The sequence below is a fragment of the Eleutherodactylus coqui genome, chromosome 1 (assembly GCF_035609145.1).
Source record: "Eleutherodactylus coqui strain aEleCoq1 chromosome 1, aEleCoq1.hap1, whole genome shotgun sequence".
Taxonomy (NCBI): Eukaryota; Metazoa; Chordata; class Amphibia; order Anura; family Eleutherodactylidae; genus Eleutherodactylus; species Eleutherodactylus coqui.
The window spans coordinates 140,883,614-140,905,861 of record NC_089837.1 but is presented as its reverse complement, the minus strand read 5'-3'; positions in this window follow the sequence as shown (position 1 = coordinate 140,905,861).

The following is a 22,248-nucleotide window of genomic DNA, read 5'->3' as shown; positions in this document are numbered from 1 at the left end:
GAACGTGAGGGTAGCAGAGTTATTATAACTCTTGGAGAGCAGGTATTTTTTTTTCCCAATTAAGGAAAGCAAATGGCGAACCCAGCAGTAAAGCGTAGCTGGCTGCGTATGATTTAGCAATGTTTTTCACGCAGCTCACACGTCTACACAGGCGTAAGGACGGACACAGGCTGGACAAATAGATTTGTTTTCAGTTTTTTCCCACCAACAGGCAGCACTGCGTATATTCAATGAACCTGCGAAGTTTAATAACTGCGCTGTGTCCCTGCTTATGTGTCACAGAACGTGAGGGTAGCAGAGTTATTATAACTCTTGGAGAGCAGGTATTTTTTTTCCCAATTAAGGAAAGCAAATGGCGAACCCAGCAGTAAAGCGTAGCTGGGTGCGTATGATTTAGCAATGTTTTTCACGCAGCTCACACGTCTACACAGGCGTAAGGACGGACACAGGCTGGACAAATAGATTTGTTTTCAGTTTTTTCCCACCAACAGGCAGCACTGCGTATATTCAATGAACCTGCGAAGTTTAATAACTGCGCTGTGTCCCTGCTTATGTGTCACAGAACGTGAGGGTAGCAGAGTTATTATAACTCTTGGAGAGCAGGTATTTTTTTTTCCCAATTAAGGAAAGCAAATGGCGAACCCAGCAGTAAAGCGTAGCTGGCTGCGTATGATTTAGCAATGTTTTTCACGCAGCTCACACGTCTACACAGGCGTAAGGACGGACACAGGCTGGACAAATAGATTTGTTTTCAGTTTTTTCCCACCAACAGGCAGCACTGCGTATATTCTATGAATAATAACTGTGTTGTGGCCCTGCCTATACAATTCTTTCCCTGCAGTATCAATGGAGGGTGCAATGCTCTGCAGAGGCGATTTTGAGAAGCCCAAAAAAAATGCAGCACAGCCAACAGCAGCCTGGACAGTACTGCACACGGATAAATATGGCCCTAGAAAGGACCGTTGAGGTTCTTGAAGGCTACACTCACTCCTAACACTCTCCCTGCCTATGCAGCACTTCTGTCCCTAATGCCAGGTGCAACGGTCTGCAGAGGCGATTTTGAGAAAAAAAAAAAAATCCCACTGCTAACAGCAGCCAACACACAGCTATCAGTGGCCCTAATAAGGACCTTTGGGGGGTCTTGAAGCCTACACTAACTACCAATTCTTTCCCTACAGCAGCTCCGGTATAAACAGCACTGTCCCTCATCTAACTCACACCGCATCTGAGGCGAGCCGCGGGAGGGGCCGACTTTTATATTAGGCGAACACCTGATCTCGCCAGCCACTCACAGCAGGGGGGTGGTATAGGGCTTAAACGTTGCAGGGGGAAGTTGTAATGCCTTCCCTGTCTTTCAATTGGCCAGAAAAGCGCGCTAACGTCTCAGGGAAGGAAGTGAAAGTAACCAGAACACCGCATGGTGTTCGTCACGAATAACGAACATCCCGAACACCCTAATATTCGCACGAATATCAAGCTCGGACGAACGCGTTCGCTCATCTCTATTAATAAATTAACATTACAAAGGAACATAAAAGTTTACCCTTCGTTTCAAGTTTAAACTATTATCGAACTATCTTTCAATATAAAAAATATGACAGTACATTTAACGTTTCTGTTTGGATAGGTTTGAATGTCCCTAAATATCTTTTTTTTATATATATATAATGGTAAATATATAAATTATATAGAGGTTAATAAATATCATTCATACTGCAAGTAGAGAGACTTATAAGACTCATACATATAAGAGCTCAATGCAGTTTTGTTTTAATAAAGGAAATACAATTAATAGCGCACTGCTGGCACCAGTTTGAGAATGTCGAAAAATTGATTAGGTGAATTTTCACCCAGAGTAGTATTCCAGGGTTAAACAGGCTGGCGGTTTTCAGGTTAGCTAAAAACTAAGCAACTCTGACAAGTGAGCGATTTTGGCTTACTTGCTCTGTTGGGTCCTGTGTTTACATGGGGACAACAGTCACCTGTAATTGCTGTTTTGAGTAACTATTGGCCTGTGTAAAAGTACCCTTGAGCTGCTCTCACACATGTGTTCACAAAGCAGAATGTCCGAAACTGCGGCGTCTTACTGTAATCTCACGCAGTTTTTGAATGCATGTTACAGTGTTCAACAGCGTTTTAACAAGTGCTGAAACACACAAAAATAGAGCAAATAGTGCTCGTAAAAAAATGGTGTCAGATACGCCGCGTTTGGGCTCTGAAATCACTGAAATCAATGGAGGCATTGTACCATGGTTAGTGTGGTGTTGGAAATGCCACGCTAATTACGGTAAAAAGCGGACTGCATGAGAGCAACCTTAAGGCTAGCACTGGCTGAGGCTATGTAATATCTTAAAGGGAATATTCACCTTTTAGTGCTAAGTCCCCTTAAGTTCAATGTTATGTGCCGATTAATTTCGTATTTTATGTTTACAGTGGTTGGAGCACCATTTTTGATGATACAGAACTCTAAATCCTCTGTATAAATATACATTTATAAAATATAGGTGCTACCACTAGATACAGCATTGGAGTTTACTCAGCACTATTTTAGGACTTGTTCATTTTCATCATGCAGCCCTACTTTAGTCCTGTTAAATCTGGCAGAATGCCGGAAAGAAACTGACGGACCTTAAAGTATAGTTTTGTAATATGATGACTCCAATCGGCCAGGGATTGGTATTTTCCTACTCACCAAATGTGACAGGAAAACGGAAACCTCTAGCACTGATGTGAATGAGCCTTTATTGAGTACAGTGTATGAACAGTATGCAGAAAGGGGACTTGGATCTGTGTTCAAATCTGCAGGCAATGTATGCAAACATGTAGCTTGTCATCTCCAAGCTTGCTTTAATCTTGAGGGTGCCATGGTTGATCATTATGTAGAAAACAGACAATAGAAGTACTTTCAGAATATTTCATTTTCATTTCCAAGTACTTATATTGCATTATAAAAAATATATATAACTAATTCTGCACCAACCTGTGGTTGTGGCTTGTACTTAGAGACAAGAACACTACATCAAGTTCCATCCCTGTCTGAAATAGCTTTTAACAGTAGATAGCAGAATGTTTTCAAAAGCAGAGCACATGCTGGTAAGATATGCTTAAACTTACTGTCCCTTTAAGTGTCAGACTACTAAAATATTTTATTTTGAGCAATTATTGATTGAACTTTCAAAACAGTATGACCATGATATTTTCATATAATAAGAAAACATAAACTGAATTAATCTTTGTTTTTAAAGACATTGTAGCCTAAGGCTTTACGATTCCTCTAATTAGTCTGTAATGGCAACTTTCCAATACTCACATTTCCCTAAATACCAAGGAAAACCTCCAGCTCATACTCAATAAAGTCTTCCATTGCGGCGTAAAATGTTACATTTTCATACCTTGAAGCATGCCCTACATTAGTGTCGTATCTATTTTCCACTCATTGATTTTAGCTTACTTGTAGCAACAACATTTATCTTGAGGTTCATGAAAACAAACATATGTTCTAATAAATAAGTGCTGTAACATATTATTCAACCCCAAGTGCAAATCTCATGTGACTAAGAGACACAGTCTTCCTCAACCCATGGCAAATGTGCACATGTTCTCAAATTTAAAGTGGAGAACATGTGAAAAATCAAATATGCTGCCCAAACAGAAGAAATGTCTGTCTTCATTTTTAAGAAATAACTCACCACAAAAATTGAATACTTAAATTTCTATGTGTAGTATCAGATGTGTAGAAATCTATCTATATGCGAAAGTCCTGACTGACTGACTGACTGACTCACTCGCTGTCTGAGTCGCCACTAATTCTCTAATTTACTGTTGTCGTACGAACATGAAATTAGGCATGACCATTCTTGGTCACAACTTGATTATTCAACACTAAGGGCAAAAGTAAGAGACCCCTCACCCCCCCCCCCCCCCTTCCCTATGTAATGTACCTAATCTAATTCTGTAACTTACCCGTGTCATACAAACTTGAAAATTGGTACGACTATTCTTTAGGTCGTAAATGGTAAAAGTAAAGGAGTCACAACTTGATTATTCATTTCTTAGGACCCCCTCTGTAACTAATAACACACCTCTGTACCGCACAAACATGACATTTGGCACAACCATTCTTAACGTCCCAATAAAGGAAAAGTAAACTTGATTATTCAATTCTAAGCATGAAAAACTGTGAAAATTACATTCCTGAGCTTATTATTTTACAATTATTTTTGTTCTTACAAGAAAATCCTACCTTTTTACTTTGGTCGAGGAGTTATTATTTCATTTTAAAATATAAGTGTTTTCTGATTAGTGTTTCACAAATGTATTTTATTTTATTTTAAATAAAGGAAATGTCGCATGATCACCTCCATGTGGTGTTTCCTGGGTAACTCAAAGAACCATGCAAAATGGTGAACATATTTTATTCCTTGGTTCCATGACTTCATAAATTTTCCATAAACACCTATACCAAATTAACTCGGGCGAAGCTGGGTATATCAGCTAGTATTAAATACTTTTCAGAATTTTAATACTTATATACTTATACTAATATTTAATTAATAGGGATTGGGATAGCTCACTGTATACAGACTTATAGAATTACCATTAGAAGTGTTGTGCAAGAGTAAAAACCTAGCAGCAAAAAATATAATTTAAAAAAACATTCCCCATTAAATCCCCCACAGCTTTAGTGATAATGCTTTGGAAGTCCCCACTGAGTGACAACATGATGTACACTATCTGCACGTTACCTATGCAGCTAGACATTGGCCTCAGCAGAAACTTATTGGCATCCCGACTGTGGTCAGTGATTAGCTACGGCAGGCACTAGTCTGCACAGCACATCATTGCTACTGACATGTAAAAAAAAATTATGAGCAACCATCCGGCCACCAGTGTTAGGGCAGGGGAATATGTAACAGGTATGTTTTTTTCTTACATTTCTATTGTACTTCTCTTTTCTATGAATTCTTGAGCAACCCCTTTAAAGTATACCTAACTTTTCAGATAAATAATAGCCTGTGTGTGTTTCATCAATCTTGTAATATAGTTTCGTTAATTTTTTTGCTTTACCACTGTAAATCAAGGCTGAAGTGTAGCCTCTTTGCAATCCACTGCCTGTCATTAGGCATTCAGCTTCTGTAGCAACACAAAACTACAGAAGCTGAATGTGCACATATATGCGGGCTGTTATACATAAAACACTGCACATACCAGCAAACACCGAAACTTCATTTGGCTTAATGGCCATTTAAATCAGGGCTGGGGGGATTACCCCATCTATGTGAAGTAGCAATGCCTGCGCAAATGCGCACAGTACTTGTGCAGGCATGCGCACACAAAACACTTCTTCAGTGTGCAAATATGTTGCACGGGAGTGAGTGTTTTTGTTCTTACGCTCATGTGAAGGAGCCCTTAGAGTTGTATCATTTGGGTACATTAACGTAAACCACTACAGATTACCAATACCTCTTAAACCCATGTGGTCAAAAATCCTGAATCTTGGATATACGAATATACACTGTAAAAAGACTGCTGAAAAACTGCAGTAATGTGCGATAGTAAGGCATATGTTTACACAAATATTAAAGTATTAACACAAATAAAGTAGTTGTCTCAGGATAGAAACAGACAGCATGTTGGTTCATGATTATATTTAATTTATGTCTGACCATTAGGGATATGACAGTGTTGTTTAGTTAATGGCCTACCAGGCAGCCTTAAGAAAAAAAGCCCTAGTGAAGTTGATAGAAACTTTCCTTGTGTCACTGACAAGATCTATGGGGGTATAAATAGACATCAGTGTCTCTTATGAGATAATCCCAATGGGATTATTTTATTTTAGTGCACTTTAATAGGAAGCGGAATCTTTGGAAACATTTTAAAAATGGTCATTGAACTACATAAATTCTAGTAAATGGGTAACTTCAAACACAAGAGATTTCTACTAAAATTCTACAAAGCACTGCTGAGTTTCTAATTTTTTAAACATTGCCTTGCTGAAGCTCTCCTACATATCCGCAAGTATTATTTATACTACAACCAGGCTGTCATAATCTATCAATGGGGTTTTGTTTGAAAGAGTCATCTCTAAAGTCAACTACTTTCGAAATTAAAGCAAGAACATTGAGCAGCTGATCATTGTGGGTCCATTGGCAATCAGCTATTGTCGCAAGTGGAAGCAGTTTTTGTAGTATTGCATGGCAACCATTAAAAAGAATGGTCCCATATGGAATGTATGGATAGGTTATCTAAGGCAGTTTTCCATTCTGCTGCAGATCGGACAACCCACGTGGGGAGGACCTCTTTTACAGCCCTCACATGTTTTAATAGGTTTTATAGAGAAGGGTTGTTGTCATAGGACAACCTCTATGTTAAAGGGAAATATTTTACATGATTTCATATCTAATTCACTCTCTCCCTCTCTAAATCTATATCTTGATACATTACAAAGTTCTCTGTGCTAGCTTTTCCATTTTGGAAAACATTCTTTATATATTGTTTAGAGTAATGTGGCAGTGATTACCCTAATTTCATGGCAATTCAGTTCCAATCTGTGCAAATTTAGGAAATGGACAACACTTTCTCTCAAAGGAAATAAAGAATGCGGAATACTGCAAAATAACACAAGGTTTATAGAAAAACCCTTATTATTTGTCGGGCATTTTCTAAAGTGTTCTTTATATATTTGTATTTACACGTGTGAGTTTGCAGTACATTTTATACTGACATTTTCTCCGACAACAATAGACTCCAGTATCAGTGCCTTATATACTCTGCAAAAGAACAAATAAGAGGACTAGTAATGATAGGTAATTTCTTGGAGAAACGCATGGAGATGGCAGTCTTTACTGATTAACTCCTGGTAAATGATGCATTTATCCGTCATCCAGATACTTTCATGATCATCTACCCAAGTGCATTCATAGACACAAACTCATTCATGCATTCATAGAGGATGCTCGGCAACAATTTATACTTCCATCTAAGCATTTTTTTCCTATTTCATATCTATATTCTCAAGAGCTATTGGGAAAACATTTGGTACAATTGTTTGAAAGCTGACATTGCCCATCGCCAGATATATTGCCTTTCGTTTTATCAAAAATGTACTAGAAATGTGACGTCTTCATTGCACTTAGTGGAGAGTATGTTTGAATTTGGTCTCATTAAGGTACATGTTTAACTTTAGTAAGGGATCCTTCAGGGAACCTATACGCAAATGAGCATGCTTCAGCGCAATGCAATGGTGCCATGAACAAGGTAGATTTATGTATATTGGCTCATAGTACTGTACTTTTTGTTCGCACAGGGTCTGTTCATATGTATGTGCGACACCCCGCAGTAATTGAAAAAGTTAGCATAATGAGGTCCAGATGTGTTCTTATTTTCACTGAATTGTGCTGTGTTTTGCACATTTGCGTGCATATTAAGTGCATATTTACACATCATTGGTGACCAAGTATGTAGGAAAATAGAGTATGCCTAATGTTTTCCGCGTGCACGAAATGCTCCCACAAAATACAGCAATGAGGATGAACCAATGGAAATCAATGGGTTCTATTCCCTGCATATTGCACAGGCAGATTTTGCGTGCACAAATACGTTTGTCTGAAGGAGCCTTGAGCCTAATTATTTAGGCAGGTATAGTTCTCATCAGTATGTATCCATGTGTGCACCCAACTGAACATGGACAGCACACGGACCCATTAGGGCTCATGTCCACGGGCAAAATGTGATTTAAAATCCGCAGCGGATCTCCCGCACGCGGATCCGCACCCCATAGGGATGCATTGACCACCCGCGGGTAGATAAATACCCGCGGATCGTCAATAAAAGGCATTTAAAAAAAAATGGAGCATGAAAAAATCTGGACCATGCTCCATTTTCATGCGGGTCTCCCGCGGGGACGGCTCCCGCGGGCTTCTATTGAAGCCTATGGAAGCCGTCCGGATCCGCGGGAGACCTAAAATAGGAATTAAAAGCATTTACTCACCCGCAGCGGACCGCGAAGCTCTGCTCTTCCTCACGGCCGCATCTCCCTTGCTTCGGCTCGGCGGATGTGCCCGGCGCATGCGCGCGGCACGTCGACGACGTGCCGGCGGCGTCAGGAATTCATCCGCCGGCCGAAAATGAAGATCCGGCCGTGAGGAACAGCTGACCTTCGCCGCCCGCTACGGAAAGGTAAATGCTTTTAAATTTCTATTTTCAGCGCTCATGTCCGCGGGGCAGGAGGGACCCGCTGCAGATTCTACATGTAGAATCTGCAGCGGATCTGATTTTCCCTGTGGACATGAGGCCTTACAGTTAATAGGGCATTTTATTTTACACGGAATGATCTTCTGTGCAAAAAAATTGTAGCGTGTCGTATTCTGGTCTGATTTCTTGGATTCAAGTCAATGGGTGCACAAAGAAAATAAAGTGCATACAGATTAACATCTGTGCGCACTTTGTTTTTAATGGATGGATATGACACTTAAAATAACCGGGCTTCCATCCGTTTTTTCTAGCACAAGAGAAAAACGGACAACACAAGCATGACACATGGAAAATAGATGCTCACAGCAGATACATAGGACACATAGATATGAACATGGATTACAATTGATCTGTTTTCTGCAGACTGAAATCAAACATACTAGTCTGAATAACGCCTATAGGCAAGTACACACAACCTGGAATTTTAAAATTCTCTAGCCATATACAATGCAATGTAAGTAACTGGGGTTTTAACATAAAAATCCACAGCCAAATCATCAACAGTGCAAAATTACTCTGCAATGTGTGATCATACCCTAAGGCCAGACTCACACAACTGTATTTGAATTGTGGATTCCGCATTAGGCGTTCGCATGGATGATCCGTGGTAATACGTGGGCATTGAAAGGCTTGCATTTTCTAATTTTCCAATTAGAATTGTGCATTCCTCGGGTGGAAGAAAAATTGAAGAATGCTCTATTTCAACGTGGATTCACTCATACAGCTTCCATTGATATCAATAGAGGTGTACGACCCTCAGCCCATATGCAATTACATTACATATGGGTAGCGGGTACCCACATCATTGCTAAGAAACGGTGCAGAAAATATAAACAAGGGGTAAAAAAGCCTGTACTGCACATGACCACCTGCATGCCTCGGCAGTCATATGCAATACAATCAATAGAATAGCTAATTTTTCCAGCTCTCCCATGCACTTGGTTTAGATGAGCGTTCAGGTGGTTTTAATGAAGAGAGTGGATAGAGCTGCTGCTATACAGCTTTGGTGGTTACTTTTCTCCAGAGGGACAAAAGGATTGAAATCCACCATGTCCGATCCTTCTTTCCTATGGCATCATCTGTCATGGGAAAGTCGAAAGGCCCCCATACACATGTGACAGCCATTCAGTCCCACCGAAATCAGTGTGTTCGAACAACTTTTTACCAACATATATTGGGGCTTATATCAAGACTCTGAAATAACCATTTCTTGTTTCTATAATCACTCGGTAAAACTGAGGCTTGGAAACAAAAAAAAAATGAATATTTAAAAGTAAATAAATAAATAAAAGCATAAATAAACCTGAGATAAGATATCTTCATATTATTAGATTTCTAATATTATTTGATGACTAATTTCTACAAACATGAAATAATCAATTAGATACCTCGTTGCTGCTTTATAAGAAAGTATTAATTTAGTGGAAGAAGGTCTAACTTTACTTCTATGTCAATAGCACTTATATTTTCATACCTATTGTACCCAGCATGGAGCTAATCCCTTTGCTTTAACTTAACAAGCAGCCTTGTGATTGAATTAAACACATAATACCTTCTTTGAAGTTATGGTATCTCTCACCATACAGAGAAGGTTGACTTGTTCCAGCTGCGCCAGATCAAATGTTATACTTTACCCTATCTACTAAAATAGATTAGCTTCATTTCTTTTCAAAAGCTAAAAATGGGGGATAGGGATGTTTCCTTGCAGGTCTCTGTCGATGGGTCAGTAGTTCTAGATTGTAATTGAAATAAATCTCTTTGAATAAAAAAGGCTCTTTAGATGATACTAGTGGGGGCTCTTCAAGAATCAGGTATGTTGTGTAGGAATCACCAGATTGTTCAAATACAATGATTTCCTTTGTGTTTCAGCTCTATATTTCTATACCTATGCAGAACTAACAATGCTTGCAGGGATGTACTTGGATTTGGAGTCCTGGCTGTGAATAGCTTCAAGAGCAATGCAGTTTTTTTTGGTATTTGCAGCACAGCGAGATTAAGAATCATGCTTCAGGTAACAGACTGAATACTAGTATTGTAAATTATGTTCTGAGTTCCAGCTTACAATCGACAATCATTGCATTATATTTCATTTGTTCGAATCTTGGCATCAAAGTGAACTTTCAGGAAGAACCACTACAGAAATCAAAAACACAATAAACATACCATCATCGCAGTTTGTAAATCCAAGAATCATCAAGAGAGATAACCCCTCCATACATTGCTCTCAAGCAGGGCTAATTTATTTTGGTATTGATGTTCTGAAGTACATGTATCTGCCAAACTGTTGTGCTGAATCCATGAGGTTACAGCAGAGATTTGAGGCTGCAGTCTACAGTGATTAACCTATCTTCACACTGAGAGATTAACAAATAAAACCACAAGCGTGTTTAAAAGAAAATAATACAATCAACATATTTTTTTCCATATCATTCATGGGGCAAGTTAGAAATTGGCAAGATTGCAGGTTCGGGTGCCAATAAAAGAAAAACTTTAGGCAAACTTTAAAATTCATTAAATTGTTCATGTTTGAACAATTCTGACAAATAGTAATAACCATTAAAGGCGCTTTTAGATGCATATCGAGAGCTGATGCAGTGCTCTTTTAAATAGTGTTTACACAGGCCGACGCAGACCGTAGAGGGACATAATGTTATCCATATTATCATGAACCCCTTTTACAATTCCATTGTGTTGGCAGACATGTCAACTCACCCAGTTTTACAGGGAGTCATACTACTTTTAGCCTCCTTCATTTGGTCATGCTGTGATATATGGTTTTCACCCTGTTGCGAGGAGAAAAGCTAAAAATAAAGGGCATGCACGTAAAATTTTATATCAGGCATTATCTATTTAGATAATACAATAAGCAATGACCTGTACACCTAGAAGTTGTTTAGTTCTGTGCATAACTGAGTTCGGTCCCGATGCCATCCAGCATCAAGTTGTAGTGTGTATGGGTACAGACAACATCCCTAGGCTAGAAAACGTCAGAACACAGTACAGTGATATCAAGACCTGAACAAGAACCAGGGGGAGGGTGGTCTGGGGACTGAAATAGTTTAAAGTTTAACTTCTGACCTGTGGCCTGACTATATTTAGGGGTTTTGAATGAATTCTGAATATACTTAGGTGTCTTATTTAGGGTCTACTTATATTTAGGGTCTGGTGTTCGATCTAAATTAAGTATGGGGTCCGAAATTAATATAGAGACTCTTTACACTGTGTTGACAAAAGTGTGGACAGTTGAATCCCAGTACACCATTTTCCAATCTGATGACCACATTTAGGTGTGATGGTTGCCTGGTGAGCAGTTTCAACGTGATAGCATTGTCCCAACAGGGAAGTGTGGAGACTTTGGGGACTGTGGGGATGTTTCTGCTAGGAAGGGGTAGGACCATTGGTTATAGTGAAGTTCACCCTCAACACCAATGGATACAGAGACATTCTGGACAATGTGGCATTACCTACCTTATGGCAATACTTTGGTATATAGCATGTAGTGTTGAGGTTTGGTTTGAGGAGCAAGATGTCTGCAAAATTACTTGGCCAGCCCATTGTTTGGATCTCAATCCCTTAGAGTATATTTGAAACAAACTAGAAAACTGTATGCGTGCACCCCCAATTTGCCCATCATTCCTTCTTCACTGTCTGAAGCTCTCCTCAAAGAACGGAAACAAATACCTCTACACATCTATTGGATTTTGTTGGAAAACTTGAGGGTTACTTCAGTCATTGTAATACAGGGAATCTGAAAATATTTAGCCCCGCCATTTTGCACCCCCTGGAAAGGCCACTCTCATTTTTGCCATAACCTGCTGCTCAAATACCACCCTGTGAAGAGTTCTCTCAGGTTGACATATCTGCTGTAGGAAGCACATTCGCTGCTCACATAGAGAGATGTACTTCTAACAACGATGACTTATCCAGCAGCACAAACAAGGTGATTCAGCCAACAAACAAGCCAATCAGCCACCAAATGTACTGTCAAACATTTATTCACAATGTTTGAAATGTGTATAAGGGACTTAAAACAATGCATTGCAGCTGTCACCTTGGCAACAAGAAATGATTGGTCTTATTTATCAAAACTGTTAAGAAAAAAAACTTGTACTCTTATCTAACTCAAACAATCGCAGCATAGCTTTCATTCTTCCACAGCTGTTTACAAATGAATTCTGAACTGTGGTTGGTTTTATTGGACCAGAAAGACAATTTTATTGTCAATTTTCTTTTCTAAATGAAGCCCATTCATGTGTGGTTGTGGGTCCTGGTTAACTAAGGACCCCATTAATCTGTTTTTTGTTTGTTTTTTGTTTTTTTGAAGCAAGACTTTTCTATTTTAACTACTGACAACTGGACTGTAGTAAGTTAGAAAACAAAATTTCAATTCAAGAAATGGAGATCAATGGTGCTCTTTGTAGTGTCACCACAAAAATAGCTACTCTTGTGTCTACACGTTTAATAGCAATGGAACAAGAATAGACTTAAAAATTTTATTCCATGACTAATGAAAAAGCATCACTGCAGGGTTACTGAGTCAAAAAGATTTTCACCCTATAGAGACATTGGGCCTCATTTATCAAAATTGCTTAGAACAAAAATTGCCTTTGTTTCCTATAGCAACCATTTACCTCAAAGCTTTCATTTTACCAGAATAGTTTCGGAAATGAAAGATAAGCTTTGATTGGTTCCGAGGGGTAATAAAAAAAAGTTTTTGTTTTAGACAGTTTTGATAAATGAGGCTCATTGTTTTATTAATCAGTGAGAAATTTTCTAGTTACCTTTATTCAATGGTTTTGTCTGCATAGGGGCAAACGTAAAGACTCGGGTGATGATACTGATATGTGATAAGTGTAACCGTAGGGAAAGTAAGTCAATATTAAAATTTTGGAGATGATTTATTCCATTTTGAAAGACATTATATAAACATACTGTGTTTTTTTTAAATAATAACATTAACAATGAAATAATAAAAATTGCACCTGTGTATATCAACTGTATTATTCTGGCATGCAATATAACATACTGTAGATTGCAAGAGACAAACGCCAATCAAGTTTAGACATGATTCTGCAATGTTGATCCAGAGGAAGGCAAAAAACCCTCATGAGTTAGAAGCAAATTTTCATCATTTTAGGAAAATAATGCCTTTTGGTTCCAAATCAGGATAAATCCATAGATTAACAACTGCTGGAGAAGTAAATAGACCTTTGATACAGGTAAATATTCTTATAGCATAGCTGGGGTGTGTTGCTGAACCAATTTTCATATCTTATTTTTTTGTACAAATGTGATATAGAGTATTAAAAGTTTATTAGATAGGATATCAGTCTTTACGTTTCTGTATTACTTTGATTGTTCTTTCTTATGCTCTTTTTCTCTTAGTTATCAAGAAAGTGTCCTTGAGCACAAGAGTGATACTGTTTGTACATTTCATTTTTTCTCTTTGGAGGAGAGAAAACTCTTGGCAGCTTTGTCATTACCAATTTTTGACAGTAAGCACATAACATATCTTGTTAGTCATAAGTCTAAAATATATACTTGGCCCTGAGCTTTGCTTAAATAGCATCTGCCATGAAAATGCTCTTTTCCTGTTTTTGGACCAATGAGTTTTGAATGATATAATAAATGCATTTTGCATTTTGTTAGGATTATTTCATCTAATTAAACTGCATTCTTATCTTCAATTTTATGTGTGTTTCTTAATCAAAATGGTTCCTAATGAATATTCAGTAAGGTTTCTTCCATTACCTAATCCATCGCTGCTACTTACAAAATGTTTTCCTATTTTTCAAGCTTTTAAGCTCATGTAAGTAAAAGCATTTTAACTTATTTGTCACTTAATCATTCTATTTGTTAAAATATCTTTGTATTATACTGCCATCTTCATTTTCATCTTCATTATCCAGCTTGGATACGAGCACTCCGCTTCTTATCATCATAAATAGTACAGCAATGCTAACTATATACGGCAGTACATTGTACATAAAACATGCAGTATCTTGTGTCCCCTTTGTTTCCTCAATCTTCCAGATTTGAAGTACGGTATAACACAGATAATGGACAATAAACAGCTAGTTACTGGCTATCAGACAGGTCTGCAATTACATTGTTGGCCATTAAACTAGAACATAGTATCCTTGGTTTTACTTTCCATCCAGAAATATTCATTTAGCTTTGTCTATGTATTAATTAGGCATCTGACTATTTTCCACTCATAAGATAACTACATAATCTTTTTTCTGGTTGTTTCTAAGTTTTTTTTTTGAATTGCAGGAGCTTTTTCAACTGATGCTTCCAATTTTTTACTGGCTTTTTTCAGGTTACATTTTAAAAAATCCCACGTTTTTTCTTTGGCACTTTTCTCCCTATAGGGATGCCAACGGAATAACACCAGAAAAAAATGCCATACCCAGAACATGCTGTGACCTGCAGAAAACACCATGGACCCAAAAAGTGCAGTAAATGAGAAAACATGTCACTATAAAAAACGCAATGCGTTTTTGAAAAAAAATGCTGCAACAGCTCGAGTGAAATTGGGATCTTTGTTGTTGAATTTCTAAATATGCAATCCATAAGCATGATAATTCATAATCCACATCAAAGTTTTTCTCACAAAGTTTGTGAAAAAGAAAAATTGCAACACTTTCCAAAGTATGACACTTCTAAATTACCACAGTAATTCAACTGACTGTATATAAATCTTCTTGAAAAAAGGTTTGGTATGGTGTTAGCCATTGAGTACAATGTGATTGTTCCCAGGGAGAGAAACCCCGTAATCTTGTAGATAGGATACCTTTTAATAGCTAACAAAAATACATGATGTTAATGCAAGCTTTTGAACCAATGCAGGGCTATTCTTCAGGCTTAAATGGTTTTAAACCTGAAGCAGAACCCTGTGTTGGTTCAGAGGCTCGCATTAACATCATGTATTTTAGTTAGCCATTAAAAGGTATCCTATCTACAAGATTACGGGGCTTCTCTTGCTCGAAACAATCACATTTATTTATTTATTCTTGATTACAGAAGTCTGCTTAGAGGTTGCTCCATGATTAAAGAAGGACTCCAGAGAAAACACATTTCCATCACTGTATCCCTCACCTTATTGTCTGTAACAATTTGGATGTATAGTGCTGTTATTTCCATGCAGTCTCCTGTCCCATATTTATCTGGTTCCACCTTAATTTTTAGATTTATCCATGCTTTCTCTTCCTCTATGCTATGCTCTGATGCATCAGCACGGCAGCACATGAGCAGCTAGCTTTTCAGTGCTGCAATTTTCAAGCGGCGTCTGTTCTATTTTTGAGCTTTTAGCGCCCCTCATCAATGATGAGCAGTGCTAGAACCTGGCATCAGCCATAGCATCGCTGCCGGCCGAAAACGAAAGTAAAATGAGGCAATGTGTGAGGGAGGCCAAACTATTACATTTCCTGCTATAAACAAACACAGCACTCCAATGTATGAAGCATAGGACAGAGTAAAATAGAGTAAAACTTTTGCACACTGGAAAATCAATTTAATGTATTTTTTTTTCTTTTCATACTCTTTTGCAACAAAATTGACAGGCAGCAAAAGTCTTAGCTAGGAAGACATCTTCAGGCCATCAGATTGCAACATCTGCGGTGGTCCCAGTCAAGAGCTGTGTTAAAATCCACTCCAAATAGGGGGGGGGGGGGATTTTGATGCAGATCTGCACCAAAATCAACAGCAAAATGTTTGCTGCATATTTTAGTCTACCATGTGTGAATGCACACTTATTCACTAACACATCAGGACTTGTTAACCCCTGAGCGAATAAGCAACCATCAGATCACATCCAAATAAAAATTCAATTTAACATATAACATAATCGTTAGAGCAGCAAATTCTCATACTATGGATCCTCCATCTTTACATTTGGTATTTTAGTATAACGTTACTACACTTCCTTTCATTTTACCTTTCCTGTGTCACAGTCATACATTTCTAGTATTCAGAGTTTTAATGATGAATCTTGTTCAACAACATTGTAAATTCCTTTGTCCAACCGGCATTTATTCAATAATAACATTTCTAACTTTTTTCATTCATCAACGCAAAAAAAAAAAAAAAATTTAAAGAATGTCAGCGCCAAGGACAAAAGATAATGAAAGGAGAATCTTAGCCTGCTTTTGGTATAGGATTCTTTAGTCATGATTTTATTGAGCAGAATGTCAGATAAGAACATGACTTCATCCAGTTCTGTAAATGTGAGAATGAAATCATTATCGACTAAATTAAGTTTATATGGTGACCACTGACATTTTTTATCATGTGCATCTTATATGTAAGCCTGTTAACAGTATCTTTGTTGTAAAAAGGTATGCCTCTGTAGGTTGTTACTTAAGAAGACTCCTGCAAAGTTACAACTTTGCAAAATCTGTATGCTATTATATGTTATCAGATATCTATTACTTATTATCAAATATCTTCTATCTTGCAATGGATTTGTGTCTCCTAAGGGCTCATGTCCACGGGCAAAATGACATTTAAAATCCGCAGCGGATCTCCCGCGCGCGGATCCGCACCCCATAGGGATGCATTGACCACCCACGGGTACATAAATACCCGCGGATCGTCAATAAAAGTGATTTTAAAAAAAATGGAGCATGAAAAAATCTGGACCATGCTCCATTTTCATGCGGGTCTCCCGCGGGGACGGCTCCCGCGGGCTTCTATTGAAGCCTATGGAAGCCGTCCGGATCCGCGGGAGACCTAAAATAGGAATTTAAAGCATTTACTCACCCGCAGCGGGCCGCGAAGCTCTGCTCTTCCTCACGGCTGCATCTCCCTTGCTTCGGCTCGGCGGATGTGCCCGGCGCATGCGCGCGGCACGTCGACGACGTGCCGGCGATGTGCCGCCGGCGTCAGGAATTCATCCGCCGTCCGAAAATGAAGATCCGGCCGTGAGGAACAGCTGATCTTCGCCGCCCGCTACGGAAAGGTAAATGCTTTTAAATTGCTATTTTCAGCGCTCATGTCCGCGGGGCAGGAGGGACCCGCTGCAGATTCTACATGTAGAATCTGCAGCGGATCTGATTTTCCCCGTGGACATGAGGCCTAAGACTGGGCGCACACTTGTTGTGTGTCTGATTTGTGCTAAGGAGGTTCTGGCTCAACTCGCATTTTGCATCCCATGGGCACCTGTCTGTGTGCAGTACAATATATGGATGGCCCGGCACATTGACATGCATTTGCATGTCCCAGTTCTCGTCCGTGATATAGGAAGTTAGGAAGAGGGGAAAACTTAAGCAAGGTATGTTACAGTTCATGTTGCTGTGGTTGACAACTACCTCTCCTGGTGATTGCAGTGCATGTTTAGTCCCTGCCTCGAGGGAGTGCCTACAGCAGAGGGAGTGCACATGGTTATGCTTTTAAATTACCAACATGCATGTTTCAATGTTTTCCCCTGCCAATCATGTGGTACCCTTAGTTATATCAGACATTCTTCCCCTTGTGGTGGGTGCCTGAGCTTATGCTCTTTTGGTCCTGCCTTAGGTGCTATCCAAGTGTGTTGTGATTCTCCACTTCCTGACTTCCGCTATTGCTGATTTTGTTGCATTCTCTTCTCTTGATTTCAGTTTGCTATAGTGACCAAGTTTCTGTTTGCTGCCTTCCCCAACCTCCACCCTGCTGTAGTGTTGAAAACATTCTGAGTGTCCCAACCTCTGGCTTATTCTTGGTCCTGAAGTCGTACTGGCTGCACCAACCCAGATTGTCTGACTACACTCTGATCACACCCTTAGGTGAATAGTAGCATCAGCTACCTCACAGACTGCTTTGAATGTCTTGTGAACCCCACAGTGAAGACCACATCCCACCTAATGAGGATAAAAGGGTAAAGACCAGGGTTCCTCAGATGTCACCTCTGGATTTGGTCTTAAGCCAAATCAGAGTGAGGTACAATGGATGTACATCCGCTGATCCTGACAAGGTGTATATAAAAAATATAATTTCTTAAGCTCTTAAATTCTACAGGATCTAAGCCCATACCTTATGCCCAATGGCCGTGTTGTACCGCTGACACTGTCTGCAATGGCCAGAATTGAAGACAACTGCAATTGTTTAGAGGCCTAACAATGGACACGAAGGCTGCCGTGTTAGTACACTGATTGCACCCTTCCAGAGGTAGAGTGTCAAAGGAGAATGCTGACAGCATAAAACAGTATATTATCCAAGCGATCATATGTTCAACTCCCATAATGTGAACAAAAAAGAGTAAAAAAGTGAACTGTTATTAGAAGCTCTCTTCCTTTTCCCATTCATTATGAAATAAAAATCGAAACACTAAAAAAATAATAGGATTTGTATTAGTGAACTGTAAAGGTTCAAACTATTAAAATATCATGTTATTTATTCTTCATTGTGAATGAAAGTAAGTAAAAATAAAAAATGCTAAAATTGCAAATTTTTTAGTCACATGACCAGCAGTGGAAGATGCTCACACAGAAGGTCGAGCACCCAATTTGACAGACTAGCTGATTGAAGAAGTAATAAGTGCAGGAAAAGATATCATTAAATATATTAACCAAGGCAGGTCAGACTCTCCCCTTTGTACCCCCTACCTGGGAGACTTGCCAACTATTCCAGGAGTACAGGAGGTCTTCCCTACTCATGGGAAGACATTCTGGGATAGTGTTCAAGTATAAATAAAGTTAGCTCTAAATGCTTCTGATTACATAGCTCCAATTGTGAAATAATCATCATATTTACTGTATCTTCTTATTCCTCTTATTCTATTTTTGTTTTACCTATACTGTGTATTGTTGATCTAGATAAAGGCAAAAAGACCTTTATGAGAGCCTTCATCAGGCTGTGCCTCACAATAAGGGGAAAAAATCCTTCCTGACTTCAAATATGACATTCAGAATAACTCTTTGAATCTCGATGTGTTGTTGTATTATTCACACTGATTTAGTTTAATTTGTTTTAATTTAAATTCCTGTTAACAAGCTCAATGTCAGAGATCCAGCAGCAAAGGGTCCTGTGTCCTCCACAGTACATTCATGATTCTCCAAGCTCTGCTCTGTTTTGACATGCTGTACGTTTGTCAGATGGTCCCCTTACTCACTTAGAGAGCATCCTGTCAAATACACTTCTTGTCAAGTCAGATCTAAGAGTTGGATAAGCATTCAGGGAAAGTGGTTTGACTGTGTGAAATTGATCACTTAATACTGAAATATGAGACTTGCTGTATTACTGATTTACCGTATGTACATTACAGAATATACAAAAACGTCAAATTGCATCCAGCTTGTACAAATTGTTTTTTAAAATTTATAACACATTTATTTAATAATAATGACTTAAAGAAGAAGTGTGCTGTCAGACACATATTAAAAGAAGGGCATCAGTATTATGCTTTTGGAGTCATTCTATTGTGTACAAGAAAACTCACCAAAGTTTTTAAATTGTCAGGGGCAGGAAAAGAATACACTTCTCGGTGAAGTATCACATGATCCCAAGTATCACATGACCTCTGTTAGTACTGTTGATTGGCTTAGAAGAATCTTTTGTCTTTGATTCATTTTCTGATACTCAAAAGAACTCTGTCACTTCCAATGAACTCCCTAAACTAATAGATTCAAGCAAAAGGGGCGCTGAGTTCCAAGGTGTTATCTTTAATTATATGTTGCCTCGCATTTCCCTGTTATGTACCCGCAAACCTGCTACTCGCTGCATAGGATGGACTACTCAATGTGTACATAATGAAGAGGACTAGTCATCGGAGGTGAGAGTCCTTTTAACCCCTTCCAATCCACTGTCTGACGTCTAAAGACATTCTGATTTAAGGCTGTGCAGCAGGGTATTCTTACTGTGTATTACTGGCCACTCTGTTGTTGGAGGCCTCTCCAGCATGTTCTATACCACAGTACTGGCTCTAGACAGCCGCTTGTGCTATTGTATAATGGCAGAAAGGGAAAACCTTCTAGGAAACTCTGAAGCCAAAATTGGATTGCAATGGGTAAAAGGGGCATTCTGGCTTTAGCAAATAAGTTATACTGTTTGTGTGGGAAAAGCTATACAATGTTTTTATAAGCCATAGCTGTGTTAAATACATTGTAACTAGAGATGGGCGAGCATACTCGTCCGAGCTTGATGCTCGTTCGAGTATTAGGGTGCTCGAGATGCTCGTTACTCGAGACGAGCACAACGCGGTACTCGTCTCGATTAAACGAGCACTAACCATTGAATTCAATGGAGCCGGCAATACAGCCAGCTCCATTGAAAGCAATGGGCTGCCGGCGAGCGCGGGATGAATTTTCGGGAAGGGCTTAAAAATATAAGCCCTTACCTGAAATTCATCCAGAAATGTGTAAAAAGTAAAAAAAAAAATATACTCACCTTGTCCCGGCAGATGGAGTTCAGCCGTGGCTGGCCGGCAGTTCTCCTGAACTGCTGTGAGTAGTATTCAGCAGCCGGGGATTTAAAATCCCTGCCTGCTGACTGAGCTGCCTCTGATTGGTCACAGCCTCAACAATCAGAGGCAGCTCTCACTCACCCATTCATGAATTCATGAATGGGTGAGTGAGAGCTGCCTCTGATTGCAGAACTGCCGGCCAGACGCGGCTGAACTGCTGGCCAGACGCGGCTGAACTCCGGCTGCAGCGGAAAGGTGAGTATACTTTTTTTTTTTTTTTTTACACATTTTAGGATGATTTTCAGGTAAGGGCTTATATTTTTAAGCCCTTTCCGAAAATTCATCCCGTGCTCGCCGGCAGCCCATTGCTTTCAATGGAGCCGGCTGTATTGCCGGCTCCATTGAATTCAAATGGGCTAACATCGTTCTTCTCTGCCACAACTGTTACAGCTGTGGCAGAGGAGAACGATCTTTATGCTGACAGTGCGGGGGGGGGGGGGTGTCTCACTCTTGCCACTATTGTGGCTTAATAGTGAGACCTCGGAGCCCAAAATGCAGCCCTGCATGTTGCTCCTCGCCTGCCCTATCCATTTCTGTGTTTTTTACATGACTTTGGTGATTTGCTAAGATTTTCACAAATGAAAACCTTAGCGGAGCACCAGTCATATACAAAAATGCTTGAGTCGCCTATTGACTTCAATGGGGTTCGTTACTCGAAACGAACTCTCGAGCATCACTGAAAGTTCGACTCGAGTAACGAGCACTCGAGCATTTTGGTGCTCGCTCATCTCTAATTGTAACTATACTGAGCTGTGAGCCTGTGTGTCCATTACATCACCAGGACAGATATTTATATTTATCCACCCATGAAGATTCCTATTAAATTACTGCAGAGTTCTTGGAAGCTGTGGATAACTTATATGGAAAGTATATTGGAAAACTTTATAACTTTTCATTATATAAAGGATAATATTTGTTTCCTGAAAAGCTTAGTTGGTATAGCAGTTAGTATGTAAGGAAATTACTAAATTGTGTGTTCTAAAAAGCCTGGACAGAGATGAACCCAGGAACATACCTACCATAGAGGCCGGCTAGGCAACTACTATGGCGCCCGTCGTGGAGGGGGGCTCAGTGCCTGGCTGCATTCTGACAAGGGCAGTGAGCTGTTGTTACTGATATGCAGCTGCCCAGGGACTGCTCAGACATTTGTCTATGTCCTTTTTTGCAACTATTAAAAAACTCCCCTTTAGCTGAACTGAAGCACTGATTGGTAGAGAGCCTGTCAGATGACAAATGCTCCACTAATCAGTGAAAGGAAAGCCCTGACTTCACACTGTTGTTGCAGTGGTTGGAGCTGGAGGGCTCATTTACTATACAGGTGTGTGTGAAGAGGCTTCCTGATGAAATCCATTGCCTCCTGTCAGTGAATGGAAGACCACCACTAGGAGAAAGAAGCAGGATTCTGTGCACACATGGAACTTGGAGATGCTGGAGCCTCACCTGCAGATCTCTGGCTGGAGGGGGAAGTGGTGATAGATTAATGTGGTGAGAGGAGACATTGCTATAAATGATCTGTGCTAGATGTGGTAGGATCAGGATATTTTATTTGTGTGATG